We start from the raw sequence: 23,624 nt of genomic DNA on the forward strand, positions 1-23,624 counted from the left end.
TTTGTTGTGGGCCTCTGGACCTTTTTTTAGTCAGTAAACCCTCGATTTCAGTTTAAAAAATTATCCAATGAACCTCAAGAAAATCATAGAAATAAACAAAAGGTTGTTGTGTTTCCTGACCATTACTGAGGGGTGTTAGAACACATCTCTGACATGGATTGGTTTTATTCATTGTTTCGTTTTAATATTATTAACTATTGTAACATCCATGGTGTTATGGGTCAGTTTTGACCCTCACATATTTACTTCAAGAAAAAGACAAAAAAGTATTTTTTTCAGCAACAGAACTTTAATACAAACACAAAATGAAAAGCAGAACAAGCCAGAACCCAAAATATGGATTTGAAAGGTCAAACAAAAAACAACCAGTCAAGCAAATCAAACCAACAGAAACCAACTACTGGTTCAAAACCAGTAAAAAACAAAAACAGAGGAAAAGTCTCTTGGTGCAACAACATGCATGTGTGTGTGTGTGTGTGTGTGTGTGTGCGTGTGTGTGTGTTTGCAGTTGAACCACAATCCGTTTGTCCTGCTGTCCTGACTGCTTGGGCAGACCTGACTCCTCTTTCTTCTGGAATCCGGTGGCCTGAGTGGGTCTTGGCTGTGGCTGTTCTGGTTGGTGTTGAGGCAGGGCTGCTGAGGAGGATGCTGGCGTGGTTGCTCTCTGTGTTGCTGATGGCATGGATGGAGTGCTGGGTGAGCTCTGCAGCTGTCTGAGCAAGGCTGCAGCGTCTGGGTCTCGGGGCATCCGTTCCCTTCCCTCGATGTGTGGCTTGACCAGGGAATTTCCCAGCTCCTCCAGAAACATTCTCCACTTGCTTTTCTTGGTTCCACTCTTGGTGGATGTGGGTCCACAACACCAATGCATTCTATGCAGACACATCAAGGATGCTGCAAAACACAAGAATCCACCCTGAGACTTTCTCTTCAACCGTGTTGAGGTCTTCATGACTGTGATGATGCAGGTTGTCTTTCTTATTTTCGTCTTACAAATATTTATAAATAAATAAATATATAATAAATGTTATATTTAGAAAATCAGACAGCACAAAAACAGAAAATGGCGCCATATCATTTACATTTTCTGTCATACATCTGAATGTGTAGACTCTTTTTTTATAAAACCCCTCCACTCTGTAGGGCTGGTGGTACAATGGACAACGCATCTGATTTCAGCTCAGAAGATTCCAGGTTCAACTCCTGACTTGGCTGAAAGTGAATGTGGAGCAACTTGTCCTGCCAATATTCCATCCTGATATCCTCATACCAGCTATGACCTTGGACAAGAACTTCTCAGGAGGAAACTTATCATGGTGGCACAGTGAAGAAAACTAGACCTGACCTGCCTGCTGAAATCTTGCAGGTGAAGGACAGAGCTCATGTTGTCAAAAAAATAAAGTGTCAGTTTTTGACACACACACATACACACGCATCTAAACACACAGAGACTTTTCCTCTGTTTTTGTTTTTTACTGGTTTTGAACCAGTAGTTGGTTTCTGTTGGTTTGATTTGCTTGACTGGTTGTTGTTTGTTTGACCTTGCAAATCCATATTTTGGGTTCTCGCTTGTTCTGCTTTTCATTTTGTGTTTGTATTAAAGTTCTGTTGCTGAAAAAAATACTTTTTTGTCTTTTTCTTGAAGTAAATATATGAGGGTCGAAACTGACCCATAACACCATGGATGTTACAATAGTTAATAATATTGAAATGAATAATAAATAAAACCAATCCATGTCAGAGATGTGTTTTAACACCCCTCAGTAATGGTCAGGAAACACAACAACCTTTTGTTTATTTCTATGATTTTCTTGAGGTTCATTTGATAATTTTTTAAACTGAAATCGAGGGTTTACTGACTAAAAAAGGTCCAGAGGCCCACAACAAAATATTCCAATCAATATTTCCATGGATAAGGAAGCCTAACAAGGAAACCAAGAGATGGGAAACAACTTGGATGATAGAAAATTGTTTTTAGTTTATTTGACAGCTGATTGAAGACGTGGGTCAAAACCGACCTGTTAACATAAGAGATGGGAACAGAAAGCTAACACAAGAGGAAGGTTGAAGCTATGAAAAAGGAGTTTGATAAAAATCTTGAACTGACAGTAGAAATATCCTTTTGTATGTTTACCTTTGTTGACAGAAGTCACTTTAGCTTGGCAGTGAAAAGAATCTCTGCTAGCTTGACAAATAAGTGGCACAAACTGGGTTCAAGCTGGACTTTGGACACTGGTATCTGCAACAACTCCCATCAACTCCTAATTTGTGTGTACAAAAAAATCATTGAGAAATCAAGGTGAGATCAAAGAAAGAATTTTAAGATCCCCCAGGGACGATGAACAGGCTCTACTGGTGCTTAGGACTCTGTTGATCAGCTGCTGAGTTGCTACTTGATGTCAACATTGGTCTGTTTCATCCTGAGTAGTTTGATCATAGCAGAGTCGTTGCATCAATGAGCTGAATGTGGACGGACAGATTGACCCTCCACAGCAGACGCATGTGACAGATCTCTTGATGAGACGCCTCAGTCTTCAATTTAGTCGTCGTGTGTCATGCAGTGTTGAGGAGGCCGGCTGGCTGTGGGTAAAGTGGGGCGCAGAGTTTGTGGAGTCGGCTCTGGACTGAAGGGGGTCACTGATTTGTTCTCAGATGCTACAGCTCAGGTTAGTGAGGTGGTGGAGAAATGAGTGAGAGCTCTGCCAGCTTGAGCCTCTTGGGTCCCGGGAGGCTTCACTCCTGGAGGTGGAAATGATGAGGAGTTTTAAAATCTGCTCCTCTTTCACGCTGACTTGTTTTCTTGGGTTCCCTCTTTTATTCATGTGTGATTTTAATCTCAGCTCTCTAAGCCTGAATGGAGCCAGAACCCATTTTAAAAGAGCTGCTCTTTTTAAACTGCTGGAGATCTAGAGGATCCCTGCCATGTTTGTCCAGGAGACCCACAGCACAACAGTCAGTGAATGGGGATGCAGGCAGGCTTTTAATGGAGGTCATTTGAAGTCCCAAGTCCAGTTGGAGCAGAGGGTGGAGTTTGATTCTCCAGGAGTTTTTTTGTTGTTGTTTTTTCACCAGTTTCTTTTGATTTGGAGGAAATCGTTCCAGGTGTTTGAAAGAAGGTGAGAGCAACTTTGGAAAATCGAAGCGAAGTAAAATCTGGTCAACTGGACGTAAGTTTTAAACTACGGTTCGTAAACTTACGTCCAGTTGACCAGATTTTACTTCGCTTCGATCTACGATGACCTGGATGAATGAGAACCTACACAGAAAACTTTGGAAAATGTTCAACTGGTGTTTTTAAATGTCTTTGCACCAACAAATGGTGGACAGGACAGCTTTTGAAACATTTTAATGCCACTGTTCAACACTGAATCTGCTGGTTTCCTGTTTTTAGGAGCTGATGGGAGCTGCACAGAGAAGCTCTTTTAGACAGGAACCATTCAGAGCTCCATCCTGCTTCTTCCAGCAGGATCCACAGATCCACCAACACACCAGCTGTTTGATGTGTGGAGGCTTTTTACCAGGATTCCTAGACAGCACAGCTGGACTCACTCAACAGCTAACTTGTTAGCACCGACTAGACAGGAGCGCTTCTATGGTTTTACTCAGTGGTTCAATATTTTTAAAAGATGTCCCATTCAGCCTGTGGGTTTTAGTGATCACTCTTCAGTCTCCTGTTCCGTTTTATTAAAATATTCATTTAAAAGCTCCTGAGAGAGAGAGAGAGAGAGAGAGAGAGAGAGAGAGAGAGAGAGAGAGAGGGAGAGAGAGAGAGAGGGAGGGAGAGAGGATCAAACTGATCTCAAACTTGACTTCAAAATTCTCTGATTATAATAATTTGTTCTCCTTGATAGATTCATCACTACAGGGTCATAGAGGGTCCATTACTATTGCAGTATATTAAAGAATATAAGAACGAGGTTTCCATCCATGGAAATATAATATTTCATGTATTGCAGTATATTTTCAAAGATATAACACTTTAATGTGAGACTTTAATGTCTGTCTTTGGTTTCTAAACTCTGACTCTCCTGTTATTGGTGCTGACTGAATTCTACCACCTGACAGACTGGGAAGGCTCATATTTGTGATGGATCCATCAACACATGAAGATCTTGTTTCAATGTTATAACATTAAAGCTCATCTTAGTAAAACAATGAAGTTACCTGAACTAAATTCTTGAAAAAAATGACTGTCACTGACTTAAATAAATCAAATCTACTTCAAAGTTCCTTCTGTTGTCTTAAGTCGGCCATTTTAAGTGTACTTGTAGTTCCAGAGCATTCCAAGTGGAGATGATATGAATCCATTTTGTTAGATGAACTCAGTTCCTCTGCTTTGATGTTGGTGGACTGAGTGGAGTTTGCCTGAACCTGCTTGAACCTGTTTGCTCCTGCTCAGTCCCTCACTCAAGCCTCACTCAGCCTCAGCAGCACCGCTCCACTGAGGACTGATTCAGGTTCCTCGCAACCAAATACAGAGGAGAGCTGAACCTTCTCTCTGTGAGGCCACAGTGCTGACCACTGCACCATTGTGTCCCCTGAAAATGCCACCACGTTGTTGGGATTTTCTGTAAAACCAAGCACACACACATAGCAGTTCCTTCACAGGGCTGGTGGTGCAATGGATAACGCGTCTGACTACGGATCAGAAGATTCTAGGTTCAACTCCTGGCCAGCTCGCTTTAAACTTTATACTGAGAAGATGAAGTGAGAACCACTGCTAAAAGTCACTGACATCCTCCAAGGTTTCCTCCTTGTCTGCTGTAAACATGAACACATGCATGGATCCTGCTACCTCTCACATGTTAAGCTGGCACTTGACAGTGACAGCAGGAGAACAAGAAATCCCAGAGTGTCATCAACATTTCCTGTAAACTAAATGACAGAAGCTGTTGAATTTCTGTGTCAGAACAAGGAGAAAGGAGCCCCAATGAAAGAGTGGTGTGTGTGTGAATGAGAGGACATTGTTCAGTCCACAGACCTGAGCATCGCTGCTCTGACTACCACGTTACCTCCTGGTTATCAGTGTGAAGTCAATGGTGAGGTAGTCAGTTGTTCCTTGTGTTTTATTCCAGAGGCCTGGTAGTTAAACGCTGAATTAAATAATTTTAATTCTTAACTTGAATTTTCATGCTGTTTTGCTGGAAATGTTTGACAACTTCTTGCATGTTGGTGCCCCATCACACAAAAAAGTGCAGTTGTACTCTTTTCACCTCTGACCCACAAACATTCCACCAGTGAACGTCCAGAAATTGAAGCATAAACAGTTCAGCAACAACAAATTCTTCAAATCATCCTCTGAACCGAGAGCCACAGGCTCCTCCCAACATATGCAACACTGCCATTGAACTCTGCTTCAGTGTAACGGTGGTCGAAGGGTCAACATTGAACCTGTTGTATGACTTGAAAATTGTATTAGAGATCTGTGAGCAGGGCTAAATATATGAAAGTGTTGTCATTAACAGGTTGTGCATTTCTGTAGGTCCAAACATATCCTGGAGTCCACCAATGCCAGTTGTGACCTTGTGGGCTCCGGCTCCAGCGCTGTCAGTGAAAAATGACTGACAATCCATTGTCTCCTGGTGAGTCCTGCTGTGTTGGTAGGATGCATCAAATCACTGTGGGAACAAGAGACACAGTGACTGAACTGTAGCCCATCCATCCATCCATCCATCCATCCATCCATCCATCCATCCATCCATCCATCCATCCATCCATCCATCCATTCATCCATCCATCCATTCATTTTCTTCCACTTATCCTGTTAAGGGTTGTGGGGTGGGGGGACCTGTCTCCCCAGCTTTCAGCGTGAAGTGGGTTCACCCTGGAGGGGTCGCCAGTCCATTGCAGGGCCAACACATAAAGACAGACAACCATTCACACTCACAGTCACACCTAGAGTCAGTTTAGAGTATCAATCAGCCTCGTCCTCATTCTCATGTCTTTCCCACTGAAAAACTTTCACACCTGAAGTGTGAAGCATCGATGAAAGTTAATTTGACAGCACAACAGAAAATCCGAGTATATCACTGACATATTCTGTAAAAGAAATGATAGAAGCTGTTGAATTTTTAGAATGAGAAAAAATTTCCCCCAATGAAAGAGTGATGATTCTTTATTTTGATTTTGTTCTTCACTCCTACACAAGAGAGGGAAAGTGTCGGCTGGCTAGGAGCAACTGCCTGCTTCAGAATGGGAGGAGCCTCAGGACTTTCCAGTGAGAGCTGCAAACTTCCACCAGCGCCCACTGCCAGCACGTCTTCATGATGGAGCTGAGAAGAACACAACAACACAAGAGCACTGGAGAGGAGCACAACACTTCTTTGCTTCCTTGTCACTCTCATATCTGTCTGTACCATCTGGAGCTGGGGGGAGGAGCTTCACATGTTTTTTCTCTTGTTTTTTTTTCCAAAAGGGAATGACATGACTTACTCTGTATATTAGTATATGAACTACTGAGAATGTTCATCCCCAGTTTTAAGTTAGAATTAAATGTTAAGTAGAAAAATCTTCCCTCTTCAATCCTGTCACTCAGTGTTGTAAACTGTTTCAAACAAATTCTACTGTTCAACAGTTCAAGTGTTTCTAATGAAGCTGAATGTGCTCTCTTATACTTTCCTCAATTGTGTTTCTTTCATGTCCTCCTGAGATCAAAGACAGAATTCTAGGTACTGTCAAAGCCCTGATGACATCATCAGGAATTCTGACTTTGATCTGGAAACTCTTGCTTTAATCTGAATTTGATCTGACTGAAGTTTTAGTTTAGGTTGCATGAGACAGATGCCCCCCCCCCCCCCCCCCCCCGTGACCCTTAAAGGATAAGAATAGAAAGTGGATGGAGGGATGGACTTAACACTGAAATCAGCTGATCTGATCCACATTCTAATTTTTCCTTTCCCTCTTTAGGAGTCATGGAGAATAGTAGTGTATATAATAATGTATATAAAACCTTGGAGTATCTTTCCAAAGCTTTTAGTATTTCATCTTGTTACTACTTGTAGTTTTATTGTCTGGATCTTTTCTTTTTATATCCTGCTGACTGCTCTTTGCTTTTGGAGCTTCCTTCAACAACTACCAAGCCTCCTGGGTACTGTAGGAAACATGGTCAAGTTCTTCTTACTTTTGCAGTCAAGTCCTGCTCACATTGGTCTGTCTTCATTTTGACTCCTCCCACTGCCACAATGACCAGCCTTTATACACTTGGTGACTGGGGCCCTGGTTGCTGCAGGCCTCAACACCAGCCTGTGGTTGTGAGCAGGGCAGAACAGAACTGACAGTATCTCACATGCAGGACCTGGGTCAGTGCCTGGTGCCAGCTGGGGCACCGCTTTAACCTGGACCCCCTGGAAGATCTTCTCCAGGAAGTCGCCTTTTTGGTTCCATCAAGGCCTGTGAGGATGGTGAAGAGTGATCCACCACCAGGCAGCACAGTCAGCAGCAGCCATTTTGTTCCACTAGACTCATGTATGATAGTGAAAGACTGGTGAGTACTTGCTAACTAACACTTCCTGTTTTTATTGCTATTCTTCCATGAATGTGCTCATGTTGGCTTGTCCCCAACCACAGTTTCAAAGCCATGATGACATCTTTCATTAACAATCAGATCAAATTTTTTCTCTATTTGGACAAATAAGGTTTCAACTGACACGGCTGGCCAACGTCCTGGAGTTAATTCAGCCTGTAGAACCAGGTGCTGGTTCCTTCTTTTACTAGGCAGGAACAGGCAGCAGATCCAAGATCAGTAGGCGAAGATGTCTGCTTTGACTGGTAGGAGGAAAGAGAGCAGGAGAGCTGGTCAGAGACAAAGACAGACAATGAAGAAGGAGTGCTGTATTCTGCTAGCACATGCTAGTCACAGTCAGAGATAATGAGTCTCAGCAGGTAAAGATTCATCACTGATTTCAGAAGATAATTGGACGTTCACTGGAAGACTATGAATGTTTGTGGGTCAGAGGTGAAAAGAGTACAAGTGCACCTGTTGTGTGTGATGGGGCACCAACATGCAAGAAGTTTTATACATTTTGAGCGAAAAAGCGTGAATCTTCAAGTAAAGAATTAAAATTATTTAAGTAACAATGAGGTCTCTGTAATAAAACAAAAGGGACAATGACTACCTCACCATTTCCACCCCTCTTTAACAGATTCACATTTCAAAACAACCAAGTTTATTTTATTCCCTTCTTTTAGTAGAGGATGGTTTTGATCCATCAACCTCTGGGTTCTGGGCCCAGCACGCTTCCTCTGTAAATCCATATTTTGGATTCTGGCCTTTTCTGCTTTTCATTTTGTGTTTGTATTAAAGTTCTATTGCTGAAAAAAGGTTTTTTTGCCTTTTTAAACACACACACACACTTCCAGTGACTAATCCATATTTTCATCACTTAAACCACCACTGGAGTATTGAAAGAGATTCCACATGTTGGTCAACCAGAGAAGCTTCACCTGGTGACGCTCATCCAACCATGCATGAAGGTCAAGCTGCATTATCTGCTGTGCTCATTAGCAGGGGAATTAGCTGAAATGGTCAGTAACAGTAACAGGGTGACACTTTATCACAGCAGTGGACAAACATCAGCATTCATCACACAGCAGCTCCTCTGATCAACAGAACAAGCTGAAGTATTCTGGAGAATGAGGGCATGGATCCCTCTACCTCTCACATGCTAAGCTAGCACTCTACCATTGGAGCTAATTCCCCTGCTAATGAGCACTGCAAATAATGCAGCTTGACCTTGAGATTTGAGGGAAGAAAACCTTGAAACATTCATTCATCTTCTTCCACTTATTCCTGTTCAGGGTCTCGGGGGGGAGCTGGAGCCTATCCCAGTGTCTACGGGCAAAAGGCAGCGTTCACCCTGGACCAGTCACCAGTCCATCACAGGGACAACATACAGGGACAAACAACCATTCACACTCACATTCATACCTACAGTCAATTTAGAGAATCCAATCAGCCTTTTCCCCAAATTGCACGTCTTTAGACTGTGGGAGGAAGCCGGAATACCAGAGAGAACCCACACAGGCACGGGGAGAACTTGCAGACTCTACACAAGAAGATACTGCGCCCGAGCCGGTACTCGAACCCAGAACTTTCTTGCTGTGAGGCCACAGTGCTAACCACTGCACCACCCTGCAGCCCCCTTGAAACATGATGATGTTATTATTTATGTCTTTAATGCACCCAAACCTTTATTTTTCTGGGGTTTTGAGTGGTTCTGGGTCATGAATCAAAATTTGAATTGGACAAAAATTTCATGCAGGGTCACTGGGGCCACACGTTTCATGTTCTCAACAGATTGAAACTGTAGAGTGTGTGACATGTGGTGTGTTTGTCAAGTTCATCAAGGACAGAAAACATGAGCAGGTCTAGATTCACCTCCATCTTTGGAGGTTGTTGAATTTCCTCCTGAGGACCGTCAGGCTGTTTCCTTACTTTGCTGTGACACAACAGCAGACAGCAACAAGGACTGCTGTAGTGCACTTGGTAAAATCACCATCTGTAGACTGGACCAATATGCTGATGTGATCCTTTGATTAGTTTCGGCGGATCAGTCAGAGATCAAAGACTGAAGCAGGAGATCAATGCTCAGCATTCAGAGATCAAAGACTCCTGGAGCGTTGCCCTCTCTTGTCTTTGGGCCTGGATGTTAATGAATGTTTTACACAATTCTTTTTAAGAAAAAACTTGCATGACATTTCAAGGAGTTTTTCCTGCCAATACAGGACAACACCCACTCACAAACCAGTGCTGGACAAGTTCCTTCAAAGCTGTAATGCCTTATTTCTTACTTGTTACTGTCATTTTAAAATAATTGGTTCCATTACGATTGTGTCTGCCAGCGCTTGGTGACTGTACAGGAGGTCTGGGGACCGCAGGGCCACAACAAGCCCATTTCCTCAACTCTCCATTTAGTACAGAGGTCCCCAAGTACGGACCAGTGAGGATAAATGTGATCGTGGAGAAGTCTGTTTGTTCTTCAACTGGTCCAACTTGATGGTGAGATCTGTGACGCCATCTTGTGATAGTGGATTCATTCATCTGCTATTTCAACACATTCAAGTTCATTATCCCTACATGTCAAAATACATTTGGTGTGGAGTTTTACTTTCTGGCCTCAATCATAATGTGTGCATTTATTCTTCATGAACATTTCTCAGCTTTGTAAGTTTATGATATTTTGTCTTCCTCTGTTTTCTATTCCATTGTTGTTGATGATTCTATTGCAGGTTTGAGTTCCCTGTTGACTGAAGCAGAAACAGGAACAAAAAGCTGGAGGTGGTCAGAGCTCCAAGTTGGGACGCTGATATTAAAGTAGGAGATGAACACATCCAGGTTAGCCATCACTCTCAGAACCTGCTACTTTACCTCTTCAGAATGTAGCAGCATAGCATAGCTTCATCTCACCGGTTAGTGGCCCACTTTGATGTCTGGGATATGAGGTTAAAGGTTCTTTACAGCTCTGAATGAAGGGTTTATAAAGTGTTAACAATGCCATAAATAACACAAGCATTCAGTAATCCTTGATAAAAGGAGACTCACCATCAAGTTGGACAAGTTGAAGAACAAAAGGACTTCTACACTATCACATTTATCCTCACTGGTCCATACTTGGGGACCTCTGTACTCAATGGAGAGTTGAGGAAATGGGCTTGTTGTGGCCCTGCGGTCCCCAGACCTCCTGTACAGTCACCAAGTGCTGGCAGACACAATCGTAATGGAACCAATTATTTTAAAATGACAGTAACAAGTAAGAAATAAGGCATTACAGCTTTGAAGGAACTTGTCCAGCACTGGTTTGTGAGTGGGTGTTGTCCTGTATTGGCAGGAAAAACTCCTTGAAATGTTTTTTCTTCAAAAGAAATGTGTCCTTCTCATGTTGAGCTGTGGACATCAGCTGACTGCTTTTCTTGCCACTGCCTTGCTGGCAGGAAAAGCCTGAGCAGAAATGAAGAGTGAGTTCAAGGCAGTAGATTTCACTCCATAGTTTAGGCCTTCATCCAGCAAGGAACCATAAATGATGATGTCAGCACTCCTCCAGCACTGCGATGCAGCTTAGAGAGGTCGGAGAATCACATGACTTCTCTCACTGGTTATTGATGTTTATCTGTGTCTATATATAATTTATGTCATGTATATATTTGTATATTAATATGTTATTCATGTTACATAAAACATGTTAAACACGGAACAGCGTGGACACAACAAATGAGCTGGTTCAGAGACACGAGGCAAAAAAAGCTGGATGAACTCTTCTTCATTCCAAAAATGACTTCACCCTTGAACACTGACGTCAGGTCATTTTATAGGGTCCTCCATTTTTTATTTATGTGACGTTGCATATTGGGAAATAATTATAAAAAAATATATATTTTGATGAAAACTATATTTGATCAGGAAAACTACATTGGGTCAAATAAATCCATCGTTCGTGACGGTGTTACTAATTTTAACTTTAGTGCTCTGGTGCTGATTGCCTCATTAAGATCTTCATGAAGAAATAAACTGAGATTTGTAAAAATGTTTTGTTTTTACAGAGTTGGCAGTTTGAGCATTGAATCTTTCTTTGTGTTGAGAACAAACCCTCAAAGCCTTCATGTTTCAGTTTGCTTCACAGCTAACAGACAAACACCTCTTAGCCTGGTTCTGGTAGTCCAGGTTTAAACACCAACACAAGGATTTTATGCTGATTTCTTCACATGCAGCTGAAATCTAGACTTCAAGTGTTCATGTGAGGTTACAGCTTCACGCCTATTTAGTTTTCAACAAATATTACGTCACTTTTATGCATTGAGCTCACTAACGAACTTTAGTCTCAGTAGCTGAATCTGTTAGGGGGAAGGCAGTGTGGACCGGCAGGAGCCTCCTACAAAATGCAATGGAGAGAAGAAGAAATCCTGAGGAGTCGCTATGAGATTGAAGTGTTAAAGACGTGGCTCCTTTGGTGGTGATAGGATTTGAGTTATTGACTCTATTTTTAGTTTATTTCAATGTTATTGCAAACATCAGCTGCTCACTTATCAGCTAGCAAGTAAACAACAGTATTGTTCAGTGTGCTAGCTGAAGTAGACCGAGCGGTCAGTTGAGTCTTTATTTCCATGTGTGCTCATGGTAGCAGGGGTTTAGATTTCTAAATGTAACCCTTTTACCACCGGCTCCAATATTAAAACCCACCTTAGGCTTACAGGGAACACTAACTCATTTCAAATATCTTGTATGGTAAAAGTCCCATCTGGAATAATTAATATCAATCTAGGGCAATGTATGATTCTCACTCTTAAATATTCAAATGGAGGCTATGGGGAGTACACTTGACCTTTAAACTCTGCTGAAAAGCTTCAGTAACAACACACAAATTCAATGAAACCAACACAAGATTTCAGTTTAGAAAATGTATTAAAAGCTTGCAGAAAAACACATTCAAACCTTGAATAAACAAGACTATAGAAAATAAAAAGAACCCCGGGGTATATTGTTTGTCTTTTTTTCAACTGTCTAATTTTATTTCGAGTGCACTCATGTTTACTTTCGTTGGCCCGCTTTAATTGGAGCTCATGATGGAAACCTTTACCAGATCCCCCCGTGTGTCGGTGAAGTCAACAATACCGGACCGCAGCCGATGCATCCCTCGCTCGTTGTGGCAGCAACCGTCCCGCTCGCAGCAGCCCGCAGCAACAGACCTCCGTGATTCGGCAGCAGCGGCACATCCTCCGACTCCTTCGGCAGCAGTGACGCGTCCTCCATTAACGACTCTCTCCAGAGGCGACTATCCGAAGCTCCTGTCCCGTCCGTGCAGCGGCGTCTCCCTTCAGCGTGGACAGCGTTAGCCTAGCTCCCGCTAGCTTCTGTAACTGGACTTGCCTGGTGCTCAAAACACAATCGGTGGCGGAGAATCCGACTCACGCACTCCGATCACGTCGGTCAATTACAGTTCACAGTCCGTTACCGATAAAAACTCCTCTCCGACGACACACAGTCTCCAAACTCCGATAACGTTACGCCATTCACACGATGCTCCTTCCTCGCGCTCGTTTCTCCCGGAAGTGTAAACACTAAAGGTCATGAACTCACGCACGTAACCTAACGTAATAGAATTACTTTAACATTTTTGAAAGACATTCACACCCCATGAAATGATGTTTTTTTGAAAGTTAAATTTTAAACAAATATTTTAATATCTTCTTCATAACAAATACTTATTTATGTAAATTTTAGCTTAACCATGAACTGGCATTTTATTCTTAATTTATTCCTGTGAAAATCATGAAATAAATACCACTGATTTATCAGAGTATTACATCAACCTAGGATTAAATTAAAGCTGCAGTCAGCGTTGTTTGGGCCTGAGCCTCCTCCCGCCCACCGCAGCCGAGTAGCAGGGGTCGTCCTGAATCCAGTGATGAATTTTATGAAAGCGGTGGGACTTGTACATTTACAGCAATTGCTTGCAGTGTACTACAAGATTTCAACAGTATCACCCTGTTTATAAAAATACAGTACTTTGCTGTTAATTCTAATAGGAATCTGTTAAATTACACCCCATGACTGTTTAACAGAACTATGCTGTAATGCTAAAATACAGTACTTCACTGTAAATAAAACAGTATCTTTGCCTGATGGACGCAAGGAGAATCTCCTGATCTGCACGTGAGGCCAGAGCCTTGGTTATCATCCATCTCAATCTCAGTCATTTGGTGAGTAGCGATTGCATTTATTGTAGACACTGGCGCAAAGTCTGTAGGCCAGTGGAGGCTAAGTGAAGTTTCCAGTTTGTGTGGCGACACACGAGTGGGGGGTGCACTTATTAAAATATAATAGTGACCAAAGCCGGACAACGCCACCTTGGGAATTTCGCCCAAGGAAATAGTTAACGTACCGACCAAAAGGCACTCACAGGTTCATTTACTAATTGGCAGGAGACGTGGTTCCATGACAAAAATATTTTATTGTAAACAGGCCAGCAGATTAAAAAGAGAACAAGAATGAATCTAAACAAGTCTGGAGCTTACCAGTGGGGGTGAGGGATCCCAAGGCAGAAGACACCCTGATCAATTGGGACATCACATTTAAAAACACATGATTAAAGCAAAACAGGGGTGCACAGCACACAAGAGGAAAAGCGACGCCAGGACCGTGAGCTTCCAGTACCTGAAACGAAATGACAAGAATTATAATTTAACACCAAAACTAAAAAAAAAAAAACACAAACCAGAACCAAACTCAAACCACAATTTAAAAATTAATTCGAGAAACAAGATTTAATTATTAAACACAAATTAGCAAGGAAAAATAATACAACCCAAAATAACCAGAAACGAGTTCATTTCTCCATTGCTAGACCAGGGAGCTAACGGATAGCCGTCCAGCAGCTTGCTACACCCTGAAGCCCAAGCGGAGGAATGGGAAACAATGCAGATCCAAACCTTCAGAGCACCATGAAGTACAGTTCAGTGGCGCCACACGGTGGACATCAGGATCTGGCAGACCCTGGTTAAACAAGGTGAATTACTGCAACAACCTCCAGTTCAACACACAGCGGATTCCAATTCATTAACACAGAAGCAGAGCACTCCAGTGAACACAGTAAACAGTGAACAAACAAACAAGCAAAACATGTGTAGATGGCCAGTAGGTCGCAGAACAGGCTAGTAGCAGAGCAGGCTAATAGAGCAGGAGCCTGTAACAAAGCTGGGTAGTCTGTAGCCAAACAGCCAGAGCAAAGCTGGGTAGTCTGTAGCCAAACAGCCAGAGCAAAGCAGGGTAGTCTGTAGCCAAACAGCAGCCAGAGCAAAGCAGGGTAGTCTGTAGCCAAACAGCAGCCAGAGCAAAGCAGGGTAGTCTGTAGCCAAACAGCAGCCAGAGCAAAGCAGGGTAGTCTGTAGCAAAACAGCAGCCAGAGCAAAGCAGGGTAGTCTGTAGCAAACAGCAGCCAGAGCAAAGCAGGAGCATCTGGCAAAGCAGGATAGTCTGGCAAGACAGCGCCCGGTATCAAAGCAGCAGCTAGTTCTTCCTCAGTGTCACGGCTCACCAGCTGTGCCAATCAGGTGTAGATCGCATGCATGCAGAGCAAAGGGTTTCACAGCTAGTATGCTGTGGCGAACAGCCTCTGCACGTCAGATCGGCGGGGGGGGGGGGGGGGGGTGTTTCCCCACTAGCGGCGATTAAGGGACCGTGTCCCAAAAGCCGGACGCCTACAATTAAACACGTGAATATGAAAAACGTGCATGATCAGCATGCAACACGAGCTACAGGGAGCTACTGCTACATACCAACACAGACGGTGGCGAGAAGGCAGACGTGAGGCGATCAGAGGCGGAAGCGAGGTGACCAGGAAGTGGGAGGACCGCGGACCCCAAGAGCAAGAGATTGACCAGGTAGATGCTGCCCCTATTTATAGAGCAGCGCCTCACACTGGTTGGCTAATGATGGTACAAGCCAAGTCAGGCATCACCAACCAGTCTCACTGCTAGGATGGGACCTCTCATCCTGCCACATTTGCATTGATAATTACACTCGGTGCACATCATGCTAGCCAGATTTAGCAGCTAGCCAAAATGTTGAAAATGCTTGCAAATTAATCCAAAAAACACAGAGAGTTGACTTTACTTTTTACATCTCGAGCCTCCACAAATTAATGTGTGCGACATCTGTATTTTGCCTGTGAATTCATGAAGCTTTCTGATAGTCTGAACCATTTTACAGTACACACAATATACGTGTCACACAACAGTTAAGTCGGTTCATATTAAGATGAGTGCACACTGACTGTGTTTACATGCAATTACGTTCCTCCATCTTGTGCTAGGCTACTGCTCTGGCATGAGTCTGTCTGATGGCATGATTACAGTGTACTTAAGGCCATAGATCAGGAGCTGTGGTTGTATTTGTTTAAAAAAGAGTGGTTTTAGCATCGTTCAAGTGCCTGCTCATTTGTGTTGATTTTTCTTTGTCTCTGATATTGCCTACAGATGCAGGAGCCTATCTTCCAGCTGCCCTGATCCTAGTAAGTACTTGCCTGTCCATCACATTTCACAGTTAATCAGTTATTTTTTCAGACCTCAAACATTGAAATAGACAACTATGTTATCTGGTCAAAGAAGCTGTTTTTTTCTTCTTCTTCTTCTCTTCTCTTTTCTCCCTGTTTTTTTGGATCTCCAACACTATATCTACATGTATATATTTGATGGCTTATAATGTCTCATTCATCTGAGTGAGTTCCAACACTCCTTTTTTAGGCGCTTCATTGGAATAAATCCTGAGAGTGTCTGCATGTTTTCCCTGTGCTGGTTCTCTCCAGGTACTCCAGCTTCCTTCCACAGTCCAAAGACATGCAAATGGAAATGCAACTCTAAATTGACTGTAGGTATGGCTGTGAGTGTGAATGGTTGTCTGTCAATATTTGTTGGCTGCGGTGGACTGCGATGGACCACTGACCTGTCCAAGGTAATGTCCCCTCTGGGATAGGCTCCAGCCCCACCCTGTGACACTTAACAGGATAAGCGGAAAAATGGATGGATGGATGGACGGACGGATGGATGGATGGATGGATGGATGGATAGATGGGTGGGTGATCACTCACAGGACTGTGAGTCTCTCACTCTGACCGCTTCATGCTATGGGACTTACACTGACGTAACCTGATTAGCTCAGTCAGTCGAGCATGAGACTCTTAGTCTCAGGGTTGTTGGTTCAAGCCCCATGTTGGGTGTTGATCTTAAACACCACTGCTTGTCCTCTCAGTTTTGAAAGCTTTGTTTGTAAATTGTCAGAAAAATCAGTGAATAAACAATACAAACTTAGGCTTTGTCAGAAATTCCATGCTTCCAAACTAACCAATATGAAAAAAACAAAAGGTGAGACTTTTTCGTGCATTCGAAAAATTTGTATGCGCTTCATTGTATCCGCTTTCTATACTTCCATGCATCCCAGCTTATTTCTGTTAAGGGTTGCAGGGGGAGGCTGGAGCCTTTCCCAGTGGCTTTCAGGTGAGAGGCAGGTTTCACCCTGGACAGGTAGCCAGTCCATTGCAGACAGAATACCCACGCAGGCACGGAGAGAACATGCACACACCACACAGAAAGAACCTGTGCTCGAGCCAGGACTTGAACTTGCTTTGAGGCGACACTGTTAACAACGGTACCACCGTGCCACCCATTGACTGTAACACATTGTAAACAATATACACTCTTGTTATCATACAACACGTAGCCCTGTACAAAAATCAAATAAATTACATCGCATAAAAAGCAGAAAGAGATGTGTTAAAAAGTTCAAAAATAAATAGAGTTCTTGATCTTTAAAATTGGTTATAATGTGAGCAGGTTAAAAGCATAAATATAATATGTAACATTTAAAAAGTAAAACTATTTACAGTTAAAAAATAAATTCATATAAAGGTCTTTAAGTTCTCTGAGTCTGTAAAAGATCAGTGATCTGAGAATAAGGAGAGGGGAAGAAGCCGTGTTTATATGTAACCTCAATTGTTACCTGTCAATCATTTCATTCCTGTCTTATCTTTGGGTGTATTAAGACCGCAAAAGCCAATGAGAGGAAAGTTACTGTGTAAGGGGTGGGACTAGTGGCGCAGGTTTGTGAGGTGAGTAGTTAGCGCGCATGGGGAGAGAAACAGAGGCAATGATCAGAGAGTTAAGAGGGGAGGCATCGTTTGTGTGGAGAGCATTTAAGTTTATTTTGGAGGTCGACGACTGGTGGTCCTGATATAAACTTCTGTGTGACCTTCGAGAGGTGAATATTTATGCCTGTATTTGCGCTTTATCTAACTGTTATAGTGAAAAGAGACTGGATGTGTACATGGTTTGCGACGTGCTAGCTAGGGATAGCATTCCGTGCTAATGTGCCTGCAGATCGTAGCTTTAGCGTTGTAATATGTTTGGAGCGAAAGTAAAGGTAATGCGAATTCGACACGAGATAATGTTTGATAATTGTGGCTAAATTAAGATAATATGCTTGAAGGAGACGGACATTGGAGAGAGAGAGACGGGTTTCCATCCGATGGCTCTGCTGTTCTGCTGTGCCCTGTCCTGCTGTGTTTTCTTCTTCGTGACTTTCGCTGTCCCGCCATTGCGTGTGAGTGTTTGGATTGTGACTTCCACCGCCATTGCCATTACCATTCAGACTCTCATCCTCCATTCCCGTTCTCCCCCTTCTAATAAAACCCTGGATTTTTGAGGACTAACATACACATGCACTTGCTTTTATTGTGTGCTCAGCTGCGAGTGAAGCGGCCATTACAGTTGTGAAGCCCCGACCGCACACGAGCTTCAATAAACAGGCCTGAAACAGGTAAAAATTAAATTTAAGGTGTTTCATATGAATGTGTGTGTGCCCACAGGTAAAATATTGAGTTTTAGTTGTTGTAAATTAAAGAATACCGGTTTAGAAGGTAACTTAAGGATTCTGAAAGGGATTAAATATGATGTATATTTTAAAAAAACAAAAGGGTTATCTTTTGTAGAGGAAACTTTTTTTCCTTACAATTGAGGTGTAAAGGATGACTTGAGGGTATTTTATGTGAAACTATCCAACTAAAAAAGATTTTTATTTTCAGTGAAACGAAAGTTCAGAACCAAGAAAGACACTGTTTGTTTTGTTTTGAAAATCCTCTTACTCATTGTTAATAATTTTGTTCATTGTATTTTTATAATACTAGAATATATTCAATTTTTATTTCATCCATCTCTGTGAACAAGTACCTGTGAAGGATTAATTTGCAATTCTTTTAACTTCAGCTTGAGGAAAGGGCAGCTTTGAGTCTTTGGGGACCAGCATGAGCGAGCTTCCCTCACGCACTTCTTCTTGAAGCGCCTTTCCGCAGCTTTGAAATTGAATGTCATGCAGCGTGTAATTTGAAGAAGACAGATGGCAGATGCAGTACTTTTCTCTAGATGACATCAACATTCTTTTCTTTATATTGACAGGACACCTATTTGGCGTGTGAAAAGTCCCTGAGGCTGTTGCGCATCACTTTTTTTCTGAGGTTGTAAAGTGTGTGAAATGGATATAGAGCCCATGTGTGTCAGAGTCAGGGGCTTACGGCCATACCATTCTGAACTCGTCTGATCGCGGAAACTAAGCAGGTTCGGGCCTGGATAGTACTTGGATGGGAGACCGCCTGGAAATACCAGTTGCTGTAAGCTTTTTGGTTTCATTGTGAGGAAAGGGCCGCTTTGAGTGTTTGGGGACCAGCATGAGCGAGCTTCCCTCACACACCTTTTCTTGAAGCGCCCTCCACAGCTTTGGAATGGAATGTCATGCAGTGGTTAATTTGAAGTAGACAGATGGCAGATGCAGTACTTTTGTCTCGATGACATCAACATTCTTTTCTTTTATTGACAGGACACCGATTTGGCGTGTGAAAAGACCCTGAGGCTGTTGCGCATCACTTTTTTTCTGAGGTTGTAAATTGTGTGAAATGGATATAGAGCCCATGTGTGTCAGAGTCAAGGGCTTACGGCCATACCACTCTGAACACGCCCGATCTCGTCTGATCTCGGAAGCTAAGCAGGGTCGGGCCTGGTTAGTACTTGGATGGAAGACCGCCTGGGAATACCAGGTGCTGTAAACTTTTTTGTTTCATTGTGAGGAAAGGGCCGCTTTGAGTCTTTGGGGACAAGCATGAGCGAGCTTCCCTCACACACCTTTTCTTGAAGCGCCCTCTGCAGCTTTGGAATGGAATTTCATGCAGTGGTTAATTTGAAGAAGACAGATGGCAGATGCAGTACTTTTCTCTCGATGACATCAACATTCTTTTCTTTTATTGACAGGACACCGATTTGGCGTGTGAAAAGACCCTGAGGCTGTTGCGCATCACTTTTTTTCTGAGGTTGTAAATTGTGTGAAATGGATATAGAGCCCATGTGTGTCAGAGTCAAAGGCTTATGGCCATACTAATCTGAACACGCCCGATCTCGTCTGATCTCGGAAGCTAAGCAGCGTCGGGCCTGGTTAGTACTTGGATGGAAGACCGCCTGGGAATACCAGGTGCTGTAAGCTTTTTTGTTTCATTGTGAGGAAAGGGCCGCTTTGAGTCTTTGGGGACCAGCATGAGCGAGCTTCCCTCACACACCTTTTCTTGCAGCGCCCGCTGCAGCTTTGGAATGGATTTTCATGCAGTGGTTAATTTGAAGAAGTCAGATGGCAGATGCAGTACTTTTCTCTCGATGACATCAACATTCTTTTCTTTTATTGACAGGACACCGATTTGGCGTGTGAAAAGACCCTGAGGCTTTTGCGCATCACTTTTTTTCTGAGGTTTTAAAGTGTGTGAAATGGATATAGAGCCCATGTGTGTCAGAGTCAAGGGCTTACGGCCATACCACTCTGAACACGCCCGATCTCGTCTGATCTCGGAAGCTTAGCAGGGTTGGGACTGGTTAGTACTTGGATGGAAGACCGCCTGGGAATACCAGATGCTGTAAGCTTTTTTGTTTCTTTGTGAGGAAAGGGCCACTTTGAGTCTTTGGGGACCAGCATGAGCGAGCTTCCCTCACACACCTTTTCTTGAAGCGCCCTTCGCAGCTTTGGAATGGAATGTCATGCAGTGGTTAATTTGAAGAAGACAGATGGCAGATGCAGTACTTTTCTCTCGATGACATCAACATTCTTTTCTTTTATTGACAGGACACGTATTTGGCGTGTGAAAAGACCCTGAGGCTGTTGCGCATCACTTTTTTTCTGAGGTTGTAAAGTGTGTGAAATGGATATCGAGCCCATGTGTGTCAGAGACAAGGGCTTACGGCCATACCACTCTGAACACGCCCGATCTCGTCTGATCTTGGAAGCTAAGCAGGGTCGGGCCTAGTTAGTACTTGGATGGGAGACCGCCTGGGAATACCAGGTGCTGTAAGCTTTTTTGTTTCATTGTGAGGAAAGGGCAGCTTTGAGTGTTTGGGGACCAGCATGAGCGAGCTTCCCTCACACACCTTTTCTTGAAGCGCCCTCCACAGCTTTCGAATGGAATGTCATGCAGTGTGTAATTTGAAGTAGACAGATTGCAGATGCAGTACTTTTCTCGAGATGACATCAACATTCTTTTCTTGATATTGACAAGACAACTATTTGGTGTGTAAAAAGACCGTGAGGCTGTTGCACATCACATTTTTTTTTGAGGTTGTAAAGTGAGTGAAATGGATTTAGAGCCCATGTGTGTGAGAGTCAAGGTCTTACGGCCATACCACTCTGAACACGCCCGATCTCGTCTGATCTCGGAAGCTAAGCAGGGTCGGGCCTGGTTAGTACTTGGATGGGAGACCGCCTGGGAATACCAGGTGCTGTAAGCTTTTTTGTTTCATTGTGAGGAAAGGGCAGCTTTGAGTGTTTGGGGACCAGCATGAGCGAGCTTCCCTCACACACCTTTTCTTGAAGCGCCCTCCACAGCTTTGGAATGGAATGTCATGCAGTGGTTAATTTGAAGAAGACAGATGGCAGATACAGTACTTTTCTCTAGATGACATCAACATTCTTTTCTTTTATTGACAGGACACCGATTTGGCGTGTGAAAAGACCCTGAGGCTGTTGCGCATCACTTTTTTTCTGAGGTTGTAAATTGTGTGAAATGGATATAGAGCCCATGTGTGTCAGAGTCAAAGGCTTATGGCCATACTACTCTTAACACGCCCGATCTCGTCTGATCTCGGAAGCTAAGCAGGGTCGGGCCTGGTTAGTACTTGGATGGAAGACCGCCTGGGAATACCAGGTGCTGTAAGCTTTTTTATTTCTTTGTGAGGAAAGGGCAGCTTTGAGTCTTTGGGGACCAGCATGAGCGAGCTTCCCTCACACACCTTTTCTTGAAGTGCCCTCCACAGCTTTCGAATGGAATGTCATGCAGTGTGTAATTTGAAGTAGACAGATTGCAGATGCAGTACTTTTCTCTAGATGACATCAACATTTTTTTCTTTGTATTGACAGGACAACTATTTGGTGTGTAAAAAGACCGTGAGGCTTTTGCACATCACATTTTTTTTGAGGTTGTAAAGTGAGTGAAATGGATATAGAGCCCATGTGTGTGAGAGTCAAGGGCTTACGGCCATACCACTCTGAACACGCCCGATCTCGTCTGATCTCGGAAGCTTAGCAGGGTCGGGCCTGGTTAGTACTTGGATGGAAGACCGCCTGGGAATACCAGGTGCTGTAAGCTTTTTTGTTTCATTGTGAGGAAAGGGCCGCTTTGAGTCTTTGGGGACCAGCATGAGCGAGCTTCCCTCACACACCTTTTCTTGAAGCGCCCTCTGCAGCTTTGGAATGGAATTTCATGCAGTGGTTAATTTGAAGAAGACAGATGGCAGATGCAGTACTTTTCTCTCGATGACATCAACATTCTTTTCTTTGTATTGACAGGACAACTATTTGGTGTGTAAAAAGACCGTGAGGCTGTTGCACATCACATTTTTTTTGAGGTTGTAAAGTGTGTGAAATGGATATAGAGCCCATGTGTGTGAGAGTCAAGAGCTTACGGCCATGCCACTCTGAACACGCCCGATCTCGTCTGATCTCGGAAGCTAAGCAGGGTCGGGACTGGTTAGTACTTGGATGGAAGACCGCCTGGGAATACCAGATGCTGTAAGCTTTTTTGTTTCTTTGTGAGGAAAGGGCCGCTTTGAGTCTTTGGGGACCAGCATGAGCGAGCTTCCCTCACACACCTTTTCTTGAAGCGCCCTTCGCAGCTTTGGAATGGAATGTCATGCAGTGGTTAATTTGAAGAAGACAGATGGCAGATGCAGTACTTTTCTCTCGATGACATCAACATTCTTTTCTTTTATTGACAGGACACGTATTTGGCGTGTGAAAAGACCCTGAGGCTGTTGCGCATCACTTTTTTTCTGAGGTTTGTAAAGTGTGTGAAATGGATATATAGCCCATGTGTGTCAGAGTCAAGGGCTTACGGCCATACCACTCTGAACACGCCCGATCTCGTCTGATCTTGGAAGCTAAGCAGGGTCGAGCCTGGTTAGTACTTGGATGGGAGACCGCCTGGGAATTCCAGGTGCTGTAAGCTTTTTTGTTTCATTGTGAGGAAAGGGCAGCTTTGAGTGTTTGGGGACCAGCATGAGCGAGCTTCCCTCACACACCTTTTCTTGAAGTGCCCTCCACAGCTTTCGAATGGAATGTCATGCAGTGTGTAATTTGAAGTAGACAGATTGCAGATGCAGTACTTTTCTCGAGATGACATCAACATTCTTTTCTTGATATTGACAGGACAACTATTTGGTGTGTAAAAAGACCGTGAGGCTGTTGCACATCACATTTTTTTTTGAGGTTGTAAAGTGAGTGAAATGGATTTAGAGCCCATGTGTGTGAGAGTCAAGGGCTTACGGCCATACCACTCTGAACACGCCCGATCTCGTCTGATCTCGGAAGCTAAGCAGGGTTGGGCCTGGTTAGTACTTGGATGGGAGACCGCCTGGGAATACCAGGTGCTGTAAGCTTTTTTGTTTCATTTTGAGGAAAGTGCAGCTTTGAGTGTTTGGGGACCAGCATGAGCGAGCTTCCCTCACACACCTTTTCTTGAAGTGCCCTCCACAGCTTTCGAATGGAATGTCATGCAGTGTGTAATTTGAAGTAGACAGATTGCAGATGCAGTACTTTTCTCTAGATGACATCAACATTTTTT

The 23,624-nt window shown here is 43.3% G+C and overlaps 2 long non-coding RNA genes and 11 other non-coding genes across 14 annotated transcripts in view; all 13 read left to right on the forward strand.

Moving 5' to 3' along the window:
* Positions 1-23,624, forward strand: part of LOC147262968 (uncharacterized) — a 355,221-nt gene that overhangs the window by 186,154 nt on the left and 145,443 nt on the right. The gene's annotated exons all lie outside the window — the stretch shown is intronic.
* Positions 4,605-4,677, forward strand: trnar-acg (transfer RNA arginine (anticodon ACG)). Its single transcript has one exon. It is a non-coding gene; the product is annotated as a tRNA-Arg (tRNA).
* The window catches only part of LOC147263056 (uncharacterized), a 33,380-nt gene continuing 27,374 nt past the window's right edge, over positions 17,619-23,624 (forward strand). Inside the window, exons 1-3 of one of the 2 annotated variants that reach the window (XR_015112605.1) lie at positions 17,619-17,740; positions 17,969-18,082; positions 18,226-18,298. This is a non-coding gene — a long non-coding RNA (uncharacterized LOC147263056). Of the gene's footprint in view, positions 17,741-17,968; positions 18,083-18,225; positions 18,512-23,624 lie in introns of those variants that run through there. The other variant, XR_015112604.1, reaches the window with a different exon arrangement.
* LOC147263057 (5S ribosomal RNA) lies at positions 19,462-19,580 on the forward strand. The gene has a single exon (XR_015113382.1). It is a non-coding gene; the product is annotated as a 5S ribosomal RNA (ribosomal RNA).
* Positions 19,890-20,008, forward strand: LOC147263058 (5S ribosomal RNA). The gene has a single exon (XR_015115160.1). It is a non-coding gene; the product is annotated as a 5S ribosomal RNA (ribosomal RNA).
* Positions 20,318-20,436, forward strand: LOC147263059 (5S ribosomal RNA). Its single transcript, XR_015115219.1, has one exon. It is a non-coding gene; the product is annotated as a 5S ribosomal RNA (ribosomal RNA).
* On the forward strand, positions 20,746-20,864 carry LOC147263060 (5S ribosomal RNA). The gene has a single exon (XR_015114201.1). It is a non-coding gene; the product is annotated as a 5S ribosomal RNA (ribosomal RNA).
* On the forward strand, positions 21,176-21,294 carry LOC147263061 (5S ribosomal RNA). Its single transcript, XR_015112773.1, has one exon. It is a non-coding gene; the product is annotated as a 5S ribosomal RNA (ribosomal RNA).
* On the forward strand, positions 21,604-21,722 carry LOC147263062 (5S ribosomal RNA). Its single transcript, XR_015114512.1, has one exon. It is a non-coding gene; the product is annotated as a 5S ribosomal RNA (ribosomal RNA).
* On the forward strand, positions 22,033-22,151 carry LOC147263063 (5S ribosomal RNA). The gene has a single exon (XR_015113651.1). It is a non-coding gene; the product is annotated as a 5S ribosomal RNA (ribosomal RNA).
* LOC147263064 (5S ribosomal RNA) lies at positions 22,462-22,580 on the forward strand. Its single transcript, XR_015114765.1, has one exon. It is a non-coding gene; the product is annotated as a 5S ribosomal RNA (ribosomal RNA).
* On the forward strand, positions 22,891-23,009 carry LOC147263065 (5S ribosomal RNA). Its single transcript, XR_015114443.1, has one exon. It is a non-coding gene; the product is annotated as a 5S ribosomal RNA (ribosomal RNA).
* LOC147263066 (5S ribosomal RNA) lies at positions 23,321-23,439 on the forward strand. The gene has a single exon (XR_015114075.1). It is a non-coding gene; the product is annotated as a 5S ribosomal RNA (ribosomal RNA).

Source organism: Aulostomus chinensis, chromosome 4, assembly GCF_037954235.1.
Source record: "Aulostomus chinensis isolate RoL2024-O1b breed Wild chromosome 4, RoL_Achi_v1.0, whole genome shotgun sequence".
Classification (NCBI taxonomy): Eukaryota; Metazoa; Chordata; class Actinopteri; order Syngnathiformes; family Aulostomidae; genus Aulostomus; species Aulostomus chinensis.